The sequence below is a fragment of the Rhinatrema bivittatum genome, chromosome 6 (assembly GCF_901001135.1).
Source record: "Rhinatrema bivittatum chromosome 6, aRhiBiv1.1, whole genome shotgun sequence".
In the NCBI taxonomy this organism is placed as follows: Eukaryota; Metazoa; Chordata; class Amphibia; order Gymnophiona; family Rhinatrematidae; genus Rhinatrema; species Rhinatrema bivittatum.
Window position 1 is genome coordinate 223069521 of NC_042620.1, and position 15015 is coordinate 223084535.

The following is a 15015-nucleotide window of genomic DNA, read 5'->3' on the forward strand; positions in this document are numbered from 1 at the left end:
CCAGCTTCTGTCTTTTTCCAAGTCTTTGAGTCCAGTGTCTGTGCCTGGATTGGTGTGGTCCATGGCCAGCCCCAGGATTATATAGGGTGCGCAGAAGCACCAAACTCTCTCAGAGCCTTCATTATGTTTCCAAGTTCTGAGCCTTCATCATGTTCCATGTCTTCAGAATCTTGTCCATGTCTCCCAAGGCTGAGTCCTCAGCCTTCATCTGCTCTCACGCACAAACCAATTCATAGTGGCAGTCTGAAAGGGCTTTCGGGTAGTCTGAGGGCTACCCCAGAGACCAGCATTGCACTGCTGGGTCTCAGTTCCTGGTGAGTGTCAGACATCCGAGTGTTCCTATGCCAAGCCAAGCATGTTCCTGTTTCCAAGCCAAGAGTATTCCTGTTTCAGCTAGCCTGTGCCTGGATGCATTCTCCCATCAGTAGCGTGGACCATGGCCAGCCCCAGGGTCTTGCCTGTTGTGTCGTGGCACAGGGGCTCATGCTCTCGAGCACCCACTACGCTAACATGAATAAGCTGGGGAGTGGGAAAGTTACAAGTGTAAATTTATCTGGATATTCAGTGAAGCACACCTGGGTATATGTTCTGCTTAATATACCTGGTTAAAATTACCAAGGTAAGAATAGGACAGTGTTTACTCTGACCAGACATATCTGGCTAAATTAATCTGGCTAGTACTGAATATTGACAGTAGCCAGATACATTTTAGCCATATCCCCAGAATGCCCCCTGCCCTGTCCTGCCTTTTTCTATCTGGTTACATTTTAGTGAAGTAATGATTTACTTGGCTAAACTTTACCTCTTTTTCAGAGTTAAATAAAGTTCTCCAGACAAGCCTTTTAAATATCGAATTCATAGTGGAAATGCAGGTATCCACATAGGCGGGTCTACCTGGTAGGCTATATATGTGACCAGAGAGGCTTACTAGTAATAGGGGCTGTGATGATATGATCATACTAAGAGCTGAGCCTTTCAGGCAGGATGCAAGTTCTATAATTAACTAAAAATTCTAGCAGAAACATGGGTGCTTGCATAGCTATGTCTGTCTAGCAGAATACTCAGTTTTGGCATCAACCACCCTTGTAAGGTTGGCTATTGAGATCATTCCAGAGCCTTGCGATTAGGCATATGAAAGATGAGTGCTGGAGAGTCTAAATGAAGGGGATCTTGTATGCTTCCCTACCCAAGAGAGCAGAATACAAAGGAGGAAGACAACTGCCTTGGATAAAGAGAAATCTTATAGGTGATCACGCTCTGAGGCTGGCTGCTTGATGTATTATTAGCAAATAGCAATATAGGCAGGATAACTGGGCAGGCTGGATGGTCTTTTTCTTGTGTTGTTTGCTATGCTACTCTGAAGAATTTTCCAGAGAATGATTATGTCTTAAGAAGAAGATCTGGTGAAGTAAAAGATCTGTCTTTATCTCTCCGTGCTCACTGTCTTGAGCACACTTTTAAGAAGGAGTCAATAAAAGCTTATTCTCACCCTAAAGGAAAGTGAACAGAGTTACTTTTGCAGAAAGTTGCACTCCTTGAATTCCATTGGTTAATTCATTTTTCAACTCTAGCTCATTTCATGTAATAAGAATACTAGGGATGTGAATCGTTTTCCATATCGTCTTAACGATAGAAATCGTGTGGCAGGAGAAGAAAATCGTGTTTGGCACGATTATTTCATTGAAAAATCGTTAAAAATCGTTTTTTCCGATTAGTGCGCACTAACTCGAGTTAGTGCGCACTAACTCCCCGTTAGTGCGCACTAACTCCCCGTTAGTGCGCACTAACTCAAAATGATACAAATAGACACTTTCCAGGTCACTGAAGGTCAGTTAGGAATGAATATGTGTTCCTATTGGCTGGCAGCCCTCTTATCTAATGATGTTACCAAGGTTTCCACTGAGGTGATGGTTGGGGGGATGGGAAATGGAACTGGAAACTCATGAACACCAACAGAAAATGAAACAAAGTGCTCACACTTCCCAGGTCAGTAAAGGTCACTTAGGAATGAATATGTATTCCTATTGGCTGGCTGTGCTCTTATCTATTGATGTTACCAAGGTTACCACTGAGGTAATGGTTGGGGGGATGTGAAATGGAAACAGTTGGAAGCTTGACATGTGATGATCAGCACTCACGTGACTAGAACTTCTTTGTTTATTATTTTTGTTAGCAGGCACCTGAAATGCTAGTGCATGTTGAATTTGCCAATCACTGTGCATTTTAGAAAGGTGGTCCTGGCTGGAACTGTACACAGTTCAAATATATGTAATTGATTGTTGGTAAGTGTATTTTTTAAGTAGCCACACTGGCACAAGTATGTTTACTTTTCCTCCTACTTAACTCACTAGCTCAGCTTTGTAAGAAGGGCTTCTCTGCTTGAGTGAGGGTCAGGCAGCTCCCCCCTGTCTGTGAAGCCAGCCTCTCACTAGTAATGCAGGGAGGGAGCTGTCTCAGACTTCACCATCCTCCTCCCCCCCCCCCCCCCCCCCACACACCATTCACTAGCTGGGACATGGGGGAAGTCAGGAGTGAGGGTCAGGCAGCTCCCCCCTGTCTGTGAAGCCAGCCTCTCACTAGTAATGCAGGGAGGGAGCTGTCTCAGACTTCACCATCCTCCCCCCCCCCTCACCCACACACCATTCACTAGCTGGGACATGGGGGAAGTCAGGAGTGAGGGTCAGGCAGCTCCCCCCTGTCTGTGAAGCCAGCCTCTCACTAGTAATGCAGGGAGGGAGCTGTCTCAGACTTCACCATCCTCCTCCCCCCCCCTCACCCACACACCATTCACTAGCTGGGACATGGGGGAAGTCAGGAGTGAGGGTCAGGCAGCTCCCCCCTGTCTGTGAAGCCAGCCTCTCACTAGTAAAGCAGGGAGGGAGCTGTCTCAGACTTCACCATCCTCCTCCCCCCCCCCCTCACCCACACACCATTCACTAGCTGGGACATGGGGGAAGTCAGGAGTGAGGGTCAGGCAGCTCCCCCCTGTCTGTGAAGCCAGCCTCTCACTAGTAATGCAGGGAGGGAGCTGTCTCAGACTTCACCATCCTCCCCCCCCCCTCACCCACACACCATTCACTAGCTGGGACATGGGGGAAGTCAGGAGTGAGGGTCAGGCAGCTCCCCCCTGTCTGTGAAGCCAGCCTCTCACTAGTAATGCAGGGAGGGAGCTGTCTCAGACTTCACCATCCTCCCCCCCCCCCCCCTCACCCACACACCATTCACTAGCTGGGACATGGGGGAAGTCAGGAGTGAGGGTCAGGCAGCTCCCCCCTGTCTGTGAAGCCAGCCTCTCACTAGTAATGCAGGGAGGGAGCTGTCTCAGACTGGTATCAGGGTTAGGGCACTGTGTGCAGGAAGATCACAACACTCCTGGTATTAATAGGGATAGGGCACTGTAAGAGATGACTGTAGTAGATTGAATAAAGATCTGATGTTTCTGCTCTCCTCACACCAAACAAAAACAACACACAAGCAGAGAAGCCCTTCTTACAAAGCTGAGCTAGTGAGTTAAGTAGGAGGAAAAGTAAACATACTTGTGCCAGTGTGGCTACTTAAAAAATACACTTACCAACAATCAATTACATGTATTTGAACTGTGTACAGTTCCAGCCAGGACCACCTTTCTAAAATGCACAGTGATTGGCAAATTCAACATGCACTAGCATTTCAGGTGCCTGCTAACTAAAATAATAAACAAACAAGTTCTAGTCACGTGAGTGCTGATCATTACATTACTTTTTTTGTCAAGCTTCCAACTGTTTCCATTTCACATCCCCCCAACCATTACCTCAGTGTTAGCCTTGGTAACATCAATAGATAAGAGCACAGCCAGCCAATAGGAATACATACATACATATTCATTCCTAAGTGACCTTTACTGACCTGGGAAGTGTGAACACTTTGTTTCATTTTCTGTTGGTGTTCGTTAGTTTCCAGTTCCATTTCCCATCCCCCAACCATCACCTCAGTGGTAACCTTGGTAACATCAATAGATAAGAGGGCAGCCAGCCAATAAGAACACATATTCATTCCTAACTGACCTTCAGTGACCTGGAAAGTGTTTATTTGTATCATTTTCAGTTAGTGCGCACTAAATCGAGTTAGTGCACACTAACACGATTTAACGATTTTTAACGATAAATCGTTAGAATTTCTATTGTATCGTGTTCTATAATGATTTAAGACGATATAAACATTATCGGACGATAATTTTAATCATTGAAAAACGATTCACATCCCTAAAGAATACATTGTTTCAAGGAATCTGCTAATCATGTTATAAACCATAATGAAGTCATGCAGCTTATAGCATCTAATCTACCGGTATCACTTGTTATTATTTTCATGCATATTTAAATTCTGTACTAGAGACAAACTACTAGGGATGTGCAGAGCAAAAGTTTATGTTCATAAGTCCATAAGTCGAAAGGGGGTCCCATTTGCGGTCAATATGGACATATGGAGAATTCCATAAGTTGAGTCTATGTCCATACGTGCAAATAAAAATTTAAACCCCTCACCCTCCTTAATCCCCCCCCCCAAAGACTTACCAAAACTCCCTGGTGGTACAGCAGGGAGTCAGGACGCCATTTCTGAACTCCTTTGCGAGGAGCACGTGACGTCGGCGTCACGTCGGAGTGACGCGGCGTCACGTGATTCCCCCCGCGATCGCTCCGGGACCCTCGTTGCACCCAAAAGGAACTTTTGGCCAGCTTGGGGGGGCCTCCTGACCCCAAGCTGGCCAAAAGTTGCACCCTCGTTGCACCCAAAAGTTCCTTTTGGGTGCAACGAGGGTCCCGGAGCGATCGCGCGGGGAATCACGTGACGCTGCGTCACTCCAACGTGACTCCGACGTCACGTGCTCCTCGCAAAGGAGTTCAGAAATGGCGTCCTGACTCCCTGCTGTACCACCTGGGAGTTTTGGTAAGTCTTGGGGGGGGGATTAAGGAGGGTGAGGGGTTTAAATTTTTATTTAGGATCAACAATCGCGATTTCCAACTTATTCAACATAGCTATGTTGAATAAGTTGGAAATCCGATCGTTTTCGCCTCATCACTTTTTTAAGTTAAAAAAAAAAAAGTTGCGTTTTACATTTAAGTTCAAAACGAATGCACACCCCTACAAACTACTCCAAGTGTATTGTTACTGGTCATTCATGATCTGATAGATTGCCATTCTAGATGTTTTATTATAGCTTTCCTCCTTAGAAAAATGTGGTTTTTTTAATGCATTCTTCAGACCTTTGGACCTGGTATATAAATATATTACTTTTTTAATGTATGCACAAGAATCTGACTGTGTGCAGTGTTCATAATGGTATGTGCTATACTACTTTGATGTTTTTATGACTTGTATGGTATTGTGATGCCTTTAAAAAAAATAATTGTTTATCCAATTTAGAACAAGTAAGTAGTACAATATATGAAACATTTAGTGTACATTGAGCATTTAAGAGCTGACCTGCTCCAACTAAGGTGCAGAGACTACAACTGGGGAGGTGTCCCGCCACTGGAGCAAGGGAGGGGGCAGAGGTTGAGGCATGGGCCAGCCGTGGGCTTCAGATGAGGATTAATCATGAGCCAGGGTGCATAGCATGTGCAATTCTTGAAAGCTGGCTGGATAGAGAATACCAAATAGCATGGTGTTCCTGCTCCTAACATTGGATCTGTAAAGATGAGTTGCCTGGCTTTGATGGCTGGGATTGGCCTGCACATCACCCAAAATTATGTTGGCATGCTTAATGACACCTGTTCTTTTAAGGAGCAAGAGTTCAATGCACCGCAGAGAACTTTGTCATTAATCAGGACTGAATGGCAGGATAACCTGAGGGGCAAGGCTTCGATGGCCCCACGTCCCCCAATAGTGCTACATTGCTGTAGCCTGATACTATAGAGCACTTGTGAATTGGAACTTAGTTTTGATGCCCTGTGTCCACAATGGCACTACATTGTAGTAGCAGGTGTTGCACCGGAGGTGGACCCTTGGGCTGAGGTGGGGTTGACGCTACCCTTAGGAGGGATCCTATGGGTCCCCCACCGTCGGCAGCAGAGAGGGCTGACGGACGGAGGCTGGCTGGCGCTTCACCAATACCAGCCCTCGTTCCCCGCAGGTTGAGCCTTTGGGTGCCGGGGTCGGCTGGACTTAGGTGGCCTCCGCCAGAGGTCATCGATGGGTGGATCGAGGTCAGTCCAGAGGCAGTAACTAGTGTAGGTAACAGTCTGTACTGGATGAGGCGGAATCCCGGAGACCCGGGCGCCAATAGGAACACAGTCTGACAGAGGGTACCTGAGCAAGAGCAGGCTGAAGCTTGAATGAACGACATCCAGGACAAAGGCTGACGAGGCATCTTTAAGCAAGCTGAGTCAGGATTGGTGGCAGGCTGGAAGCAGTGGCAAGCAAGGCTGAGGTCTGGACGAGGAGAGAGTCAAAAGGATGGTCAGATGAAGCAGAACTCCAGGGTTGGAGAGAAGCAATGGCGTGGTCAGGCGATGCAGAGGTCCGGAGCTGGAGAGAGACAACAGAGTAGTCAGGCAATGCAGAGGTCCAGGGTTAGAGACAGGCAACGTTGTAGTCAGGCAATGCAGAGGTCCGAGGTTGTAGAGAGGCAACATAGTAGTCAGGCAATGCAGAGGTAAAATCAGGTTAGCAATCTGAAGGAGAGATGAAGGAACAGGAACAAAGGGAATTAGGATCAGGAACAGTAGAAACAACGAGCACTCGACTAGCGAGGGACCTGTTGCAAAGGTGATTTGAGAGAACGGAGCCCTGGCTTATATACCGGAGCTCTGCCGACATCATTATCCGGGGCCGCAGCCAGGTTTCCGCCATGGGCCATATGAAAGGATCAGCTGTGCGCGCTTGTGCCTAGGGAGGGGCGTGGCCCTGGTCAGGACAGCGTCTCTCCGCGGGCCATGCAGAGAGGCCTGGTGCGGAATATCAGGAACTGCAGCAGAACTGGAGGCCCCAGGGGCGGCCTGAGGATGGAGCTGGTGGCCCAAGGTCGCCAGAGACAAGGGACCAGGTGCTGGATCATTTGAAAGAGGTGAGGGGGGCGAGCCGCAGGTCTGCTGTAGCCGGCGCACGTAACAGCAGCATCCCATGGAACATTTAGTGAATTGAAATTCAGCAAGTGAAGGCATGGTTGTTACATTTTAAATTTAACTTTACTCAGCTCCATTCTCTGATGTATGCATAGAGCTACTGCATACTAACCATTAGGGATGTGAATCGTGTGCCCGATCGTCTTAACGATCGGGTTCGGCTAGAGGGGGGAAAAAATCTGATCGGTGGTGATGTGAATCTGAATCGGTTCCGATTCACATCGTTATTTTTTTTTAGTGAGGCCCGACCCTTTAAAATTGACCCCTTACCTTCCCCTACCCTCCCGAACCCCCCAAAACTTTTTACGATTACCTGGTGGTCCAGTGGGGGCGCGGGGACCGATCGCCCGCTCTCAGGCCATCGGCACCATTTTGGCTGCCACTCAAAAATGGCGCCGATGGCCCGATAAAAAAAAACCCCCACCCGACCCTTTAAAAACGACCCCTTAGCTTCCCCCACCCTCCCGAGCTCCCCAAAACATTTTAAAATTACCTGGTGGTCTACTGGTGGTCCCGGGAGCGATCTCCCGTTCTCGAGCCATCGGTTGCCACTCATAAAGATGGCACCGATGGCCCTTTTTTCTTACCATGTGACAGGGTATCCGTGCCATTGGCCGGCTCCTGTCACATGGTAGGAGCACTGGATGGCCGGCGCCAATTTACAAATCTCATCTCTGTGTGAGTTTCCTCATTCCGAAGGACATCAAATCTTAACAAGAGTATACTGTTCTGTTCATATGTCTCACTCTGCATGGAAAAGTGGCCCCTAACCCCTACACTACTACCTAAATCTCACCTCGAGTTACTAGGTGGGCCTCCTATAGTTGCATTAATAGTTGTTTACTATGGTGCCACCAGTAGAGGTTCTCTCTCTCTCTCTCCTCCCACATCTCAAGCCAATCACAAATTGCATTATGGGCATATCACACAGCTTAACACAATTGAAAAAGGTGTAGTTAATCTCTGCATTAAAACTGTATGATATCGTGCATTATGGCTTCGCAAAGCCAGCCCACTTTTTCCAGACTCCTCCCCAATCCCTCCCCTTTTAAAAAATTTGCATCGCACCATGCGTTATGGTGCTAATCACGTGAGTTAAGACATTTTTCACATGCAAAAATGCCATAATGCAATTGAAGCAAGGCCGTGGAGGCATGCATCAAAATATATGAAACTTACCCCATTCCGCAATAAATTATTTTTTAATAAATTATTTTTCAATAAATTGTTTCACAAAGTACATAATAGAGTGAGATTATCTTAGGGTATAAGAGAGTAGATTTTTGGTCTCATCTGGGCGGAGATTAATACTTGTAATAATGCAATTTGATACATGACCCTGATAATTGCCTACTTCATTTGGCAACAGGGATGCAATTTTTGTTTAGGTAAATTAATAAATTAAGGTTTAGGTACATTTAAAATTAGGAAAAGTTTTTGGATCAAATTGTAAATACCAGCTACTCACTCTGTCTACAGCAAGTCTTTTAAAAGTAGGTCCCAATGGGTTTTATGGTGTCCTAGTGTTAAAATATACAGTGCAAAATATTTCTAAAAATTTAGTCCCTTGGATTAAATGGATGGTTGCATAAGGGATTTATCTATATAGAGTATATACCACATATTTATGTTTTACTTTTCAAAAACTAACTGGATATTTTATCATGTCACAGTCTGCAACTGTTTATGGTGATACATTATTAAAAAGCAATGAACAGGTCTGTAGACTTCTTTTGAAGAGTTTTCCATATCTCATTTAGTTAACATCAAAGAACATATTTAATAATATACATTTATGCCTAAAGAAGCTCTGCAAAGGATACCTATATTCAAAGTAGTCACTTTCAATGTCATCTATAATTCTGAACCCTAAAAATTGCTATCTATACCTTTTATAAAAATACATCCATCTCTGAAAATTTGTATCTGCACTACATAGTTGCCACTGTACTATAGCATTATTCATTTTTGAGAGTAACAGATAAAATAAACTTTAGAATTACTTTTTTATGCTTATGTTAACATAATTTAGGCACACAAATGTCTCTAACTGTTGAGACAAATATTCATCAGATTGATGAGTGTCAGGAGACTTTGCAGGAAACTGAAACAATTGGCTATAATGGTACAGGACATGCAGAAAGCCAACATGTCTGGATAGAAAATAAATAATGGAATACTGGACAGATATTGATATCACGGCCATACTTCCCTCACTCAACATAGTACTCTGTTATTCAAAAATAGTGTTATCTTTAATCAGTATTTTCCTATTTGCTTTGATTAAGAACATAAAGATTGCAAATCTGTGTCAGTTCAATGTCCATGTAGCCCAGCATCCTGTCTCTGACAGCTACAAGAAATGAATACTGAAAGAACGTATATAAAATATAAGGTATGAGTAGAAAAGTTCATCCCATCTTAGTTTCCAACAATCATAATTTATGGAGCTCTATAATGGCACCAATTAAGTTGCATATCTCAGATCCCAAATCTGTACACTTGATTTCAACTTGTCATTTCATCTATAGGCCTTGAATAATTTTTAGAAAGAGCAAGGTTGGAGAATGGTCAACATTTACTATTAGAGTCTTCCCCATAATTTAGATTGTAGTTGTGGCAAAGTACAAACCATATTGTATTTTTCAAGTCCTGCCCATAAAATTGAGAGCCTCTATAATAGGGGCTGATGAGTAAAGATGGCCGGCGGTTTTTTTTAGAAGTGATGGTGAATGATTGGTTGGATTCGGGAATGAATTACAACGTCTGGCTTGCTGACACCGTCACTTTAGGCTATATTTTGAATTTAAGATACAGTTCCCTTTTTTGTTTACAGTTTTCCTATTTGGGTTACTGTGTAGACTCTCCTTGTTATAATTTTGAGATTTCAATTACCCCAATATTGACTGGGTAAGTGAAACATTAGGACATGCTAGAGAGAGAAAGCTCCTGGATGGAATAAATGACAGTTTTATGGAGCAATTGGTTCAGGAACCAAGGAGAGAGGGAGCAATTTTAGATCTAATTCTCAGTGGATTTCAGGATTTGGTGAGAGAGTTAACAGTGATGGGGGCTGCTTGGCAATAGTGATTATAATATGATCAAATTTGAATTAATGGTTGGAAAGGGGACAGTAATTAAATCCATGGCTCTAGCACTAAACTTTCAAAAGGGAAACTTTGATAAAAGGAGAAAAATAGTTTTAAAAAATTGAAAGATGCAGCTACAATAGTAACAAGTGTGCAACAGGTGTGAACATTGTTAAAAAATACCATCATAGATGTACAGTCCATATGTATTCCACAGATTAAGAAAGGTAGAAGGAAGGTCAAACATTTGCCAGAATGGCTAAAACGTGAGGTGAAAGAGGCTAGCTATTTAAAATTAATATTTTATTGTATTTTAGCAAAATACATTGAAAGTATCCATAAAGCAAACATATTGGAAGATTAAGCAATATTAGCACCTTATCCATATTCACCAATTAAGATATTCCAATAGACTAGTCCCAAATCTTTGGGAGGCTTGTTAAGGTCAAAAGGTAAAAAGAAAATCTGTAACAGTTACAGTAATGAGAGAAGATTAAACTAAATACCGTGTATACCTCACCCAGCAATCATATTACATTACATATCAAGTCCCCTTATCCACAAGAAATGTCTCGCGATGGGAAGGATCTTGAAATATAAACTTGTTCTTCTGGTCCTTAACCAACATTTGCAGGGGAATTTTAGGAAAAATACTGCCCCCAGGGATAAGACTCTTGGTTTTAATAACAGGAATTGTTTCCTCCTCAACTGAGTGTTTCTAGCAACATCAGGAAATATTTGAATTTTTTGACCGCAAAAAATGAACATCTTTATTTTTAAAATATTTCTGAAGCACCAAGTTTTTATTTTGTTCACTACAAAATGATAGTAAGAGCATAGCCCTGGTGGGTATATCATCAATGGAAGCCTCCAAAAAGGAGGTCAAATAAGGACTATCCCTTTGCAAAATGTCCAACTCCTCTTCCTGTCCTTCTGACCTAATCCTAAACCTAGGACTATAATGCATTTTAGAAATAGCCATTTATTTTTTAAACAATTCAGTAGCTGATAATAACCTTGAGATAGGAAAATTTAGAAAATGAAGATTCCTTATACGTATCTCATTTTCCAAATTTTCAAGTTGTTTTTGTAACAGTTAATTATCCTTTATAAAGGAGGTATTAGATAACTGTAAAGACGCTATTTGAGATGTTATAGACATTGAAATGGCTTCTAAATTTAGTTAAGCGTGTATCATGATCTTCAAGGACACTCTTAGTTTCGACTGAAAAACTAACACATCAGCTAGAGTCACAGTCTGGTGGTCAAGAAGCTCGGAGCCAAAACCTCCAGGGTGAAATGTCACCCTCAACAAATGAGAAACAGACTTCCTTTGAGCTCCCTGTTGCCCAGTAGCTTCCGCTATGCCAGATTGTGGAGTAACAGTCTGAATTTTGTTGTAAAATCTGAGAGTTCATTTCAGGAGAACTGGAACAGTATGAGGTAGCGACTAGGGATGTGAATCGTGTGCCCGATCGTTTTAACGATCGGGTTCAGCTGGGGGGGGGGGGGGGGGGGAAATCTGATCATTAGAGATGTGAATTGGGATCGGTTCCGATTCCAATTCACATCACTAATTTTTTTTAGTGAGGCCCACGCCGATAAAAAAAAACAAAAACAAACCCCACCCTGACCCTTTAAAATTACCCCCTTAGTCTTCCCCACTCTCCCAACCCCCCCCAAAACTTTTTACACATACCTGGTGGTCCAGGGGGGCCGCGGGGAGCAATCTCCTGTTCCCAGGCCATCAGCTGTGCTAAAAAAAAATGGCGCCGATAGCCCTTTGCCCTTACCATGTGACAGGGTATCCGTGCCATTGGCCGGCCCCTGTCACATGGTAGGAGCACTGGATGGCCGGCGCCATCTTTAAAGATGGCCACCTTTATGAGTGGCAGCCGATGGCCCGAGAGCGGGAGATCGCTCCCTGCGCCCCCCCCCCGGACCACCAGGTAATTTTAAAAGGTTTTGGGGGGGTTTGGGAGGGTGGGGGAGGGTAAGGGATTAGTTTTAAAGGGTCGGGTGGGTTTTTTTTATCGGGCCATCGGCGCCATTTATATTAGTGGCAACCAAAATGACGCCGATGGCCCGAGAGCGGGAGATCACGCCGGGACCCCCCCCCACTGGACCACCAGGTAATTTAACATTTTGGGGGGGTTCGGGAGGGTAAGGGATTGTTTTTAAAGGGTCGGGGTGGGTTTAGGGGTTGTTTTGGTGTGCCGGTTTTCCCGCCCTCCCCCCAAATAATTCCCGTGCCCGATTTAACGATTTTTTAGGATAAATCGGGGGAATTTGTATTGTATCGCGCACTCTAACGATTTTTGATTTAAAAATTATCTGACGATTTTTTTAAATCGTCAAAAAATGATTCACATCCCTAGTAGTGACTGTTAGCTAGTACTGTCTAAGGACCTAGATGAAAAGGTAATCTCAGGGATAGAATTTCTCAAAAATTGACTCACCGTTCGAGCCACATGTGAGTCCATGGAGCCTCTCACGGCTGATGAGCCAGGAGATGATATAAAAAAATGTATTCTTCCTCTTCCAGCCCATGTATCTTCCAGGAAAAAGCTGTTCAAAATCGCGAAAAGGGGTACGGCCCTTTGGCACATGGCTTCAGCAGTGCTCTGGCGGCTGCGCACTGCAGCCTCTCAGATTTTATCAGCTCCTCAGTCGATGATGATGTTATTGTGGTCAGGTAAGGTCCCATGGTGCAGCAGGGCTCAAGTTAAAGAGGCCTTTAATACAATCTTCCATTCAAAGTCCCGGAATGGGAGGGAGATCTCTCTAAATTGCCTCCTGAAACAGGCTATTTTAGCCAAAAGATCTTCATTAAAAAAAATAAAGCATAAGCACTGTTAAATGTAAGACATTGATAGACAGGCTAAGAGAGAATTTGAAAAGAAGCTGGCCATAGAGGCAAAAACATTTTAAAAAGCCTGTGAGTCGGTTGGACCGTTAGATGATCGAGGGCTTAAAGGGGCACTTAGGGAAGATAAGGCCATTGCGGAAAGATTAAACAATTTCTTTACTTCAGAGTTTTGCAAGTTAAATGTAAGACATTGGTAAGACAAGCTAAGAGAGAATTAGAAAATAAGTTGGCCGTAGAGGTAAAAACTCACAGTAAAAACTTTTTAAAATATATCCGAAGCAGAAAGCCTGTGAGGGAGTCAGTTGGACTGTTAGATGATCGAGGGGTTAAAGAGGCACTTAGAGAAGATAAGGCCATCGTGGAAAGATTAAATTATTTCTTTGCTTCGGTGTTTACTGAAGAGGATTTTTGGGAGGTACCATACCAGAGATGGTTTTCAAGGGTGATGAGTCAGAGGAACTGAACCAAATCACTGTGAACCTGGAAGATGTAGTAGGCCAAATTGACTAACTAAAAAGTAGTAAATCACCTGGACTGGATGGTATATATCCCAGAGTTCTGAAGGAACTAAAAAATGAAATTTCAGACCTATTAGTAAAAATTTGTAACCTATCATTACAATCATTCATTGTACCTGAAGACTGGAGGATAGCTAATGTAACCCCCATATTTAAAAAGGGCTCTAGGGGCGATCAGGGAAACTACAGACCGATTAGCCTGACCAGTGCCAGGGAAAATAGTGGAAAGTGTTCTAAACATCAAAATCACAGAACATATAGAAAGACATTGTTTAATGGAACAAAGTCAGCATGGCTTTACCCAAGGCAAGTCTTGCCTCACAAATCTGCTTCACTTTTTTGAAGGAGTTAATAAATATGTGGATAAAGGTGAACCGGTAGATGTAGTGTACTTGGATTTTCAGAAGGCATTTGACAAAGTTCCTCATGAGAGGCTTCTAGGAAAAATAAAAAGTCATGGGATAAGTGGCGATGTCCTTTCTTGGATTACAAACTGGCTAAAAGACAGGAAACAGAGAGTAGGATTAAATGGACAATTTTCTCAGTGGGAGTGGGCAGTGGAGTGCCTCAGGGATCTGTATTGGGAACCTTACTTTTCAATATATTTATAAATGATCTGGAATGAAATACGACAAGTGAGGTAATCAAATTTGCGGATGATACAAAACTGTTCAGAGTAGTTAAATCACAAGCAGATTGTGATAAATTGCAGGAAGACTTTGTGAGGATGGAAAATTGGGCATCAAAATGGCAGATGAAATTTAATGTGGATAAGTGCAAGGTGATGCATATAGGGAAAAATAACCCATGCTATAGTTACACAATGTTAGGTTCCATATTAGGTGCTACTACCCAAGAAAGAGATCTAGGCGTCATAGTGGATAACACATTGAAATCATCGGTTCAGTGTGCTGCGGCAGTCCAAAAAGCAAACAGAATGTTGGGAATTATTAGAAAGGGAATGGTGAATAAAATGGAAAATGTCATAATGCCTCTGTATCGCTCCATGGTGAGACCACACCTTGAATACTGTGCACAATTCTGGTCACCGCATCTCAAAAAAGATATAATTGCGATGGAGAAGGTACAGAGAAGGGCGACCAAAATGATAAGGGGAATGGAACAGCTCCCCTATGAGGTTAGACTAAAGAGGTTAGGACTTTTCAGCTTGGAGAAGATACGGCTGAGGGGGGATATGATAGAGGTGTTTAAAATCATGAGAGGTCTAGAATGGGTAGATGTGAATCAGTTATTTACTCTTTCGGATAATAGAAAGACTACGGGGCACTCCATGAAGTTAGCATGTGGCATATTTAAAGCTAATCGGAGAAAGTTCTTTTTCACTCAACGCACAATTAAACTCTGGAATTTGTTGCCAGAGGATGTGGTTGGTGCAGTTAGTATAGCTGTGTTTAAAAAAGGATTGGATAAGTTCT

The 15015-nt window shown here is 43.5% G+C and overlaps 1 protein-coding gene across 6 annotated transcripts in view; it reads left to right on the forward strand.

The window, feature by feature from the left end:
* The window catches only part of KLHL4 (kelch like family member 4), a 569208-nt gene that overhangs the window by 166626 nt on the left and 387567 nt on the right, over nt 1-15015 (forward strand). The gene's annotated exons all lie outside the window — the stretch shown is intronic.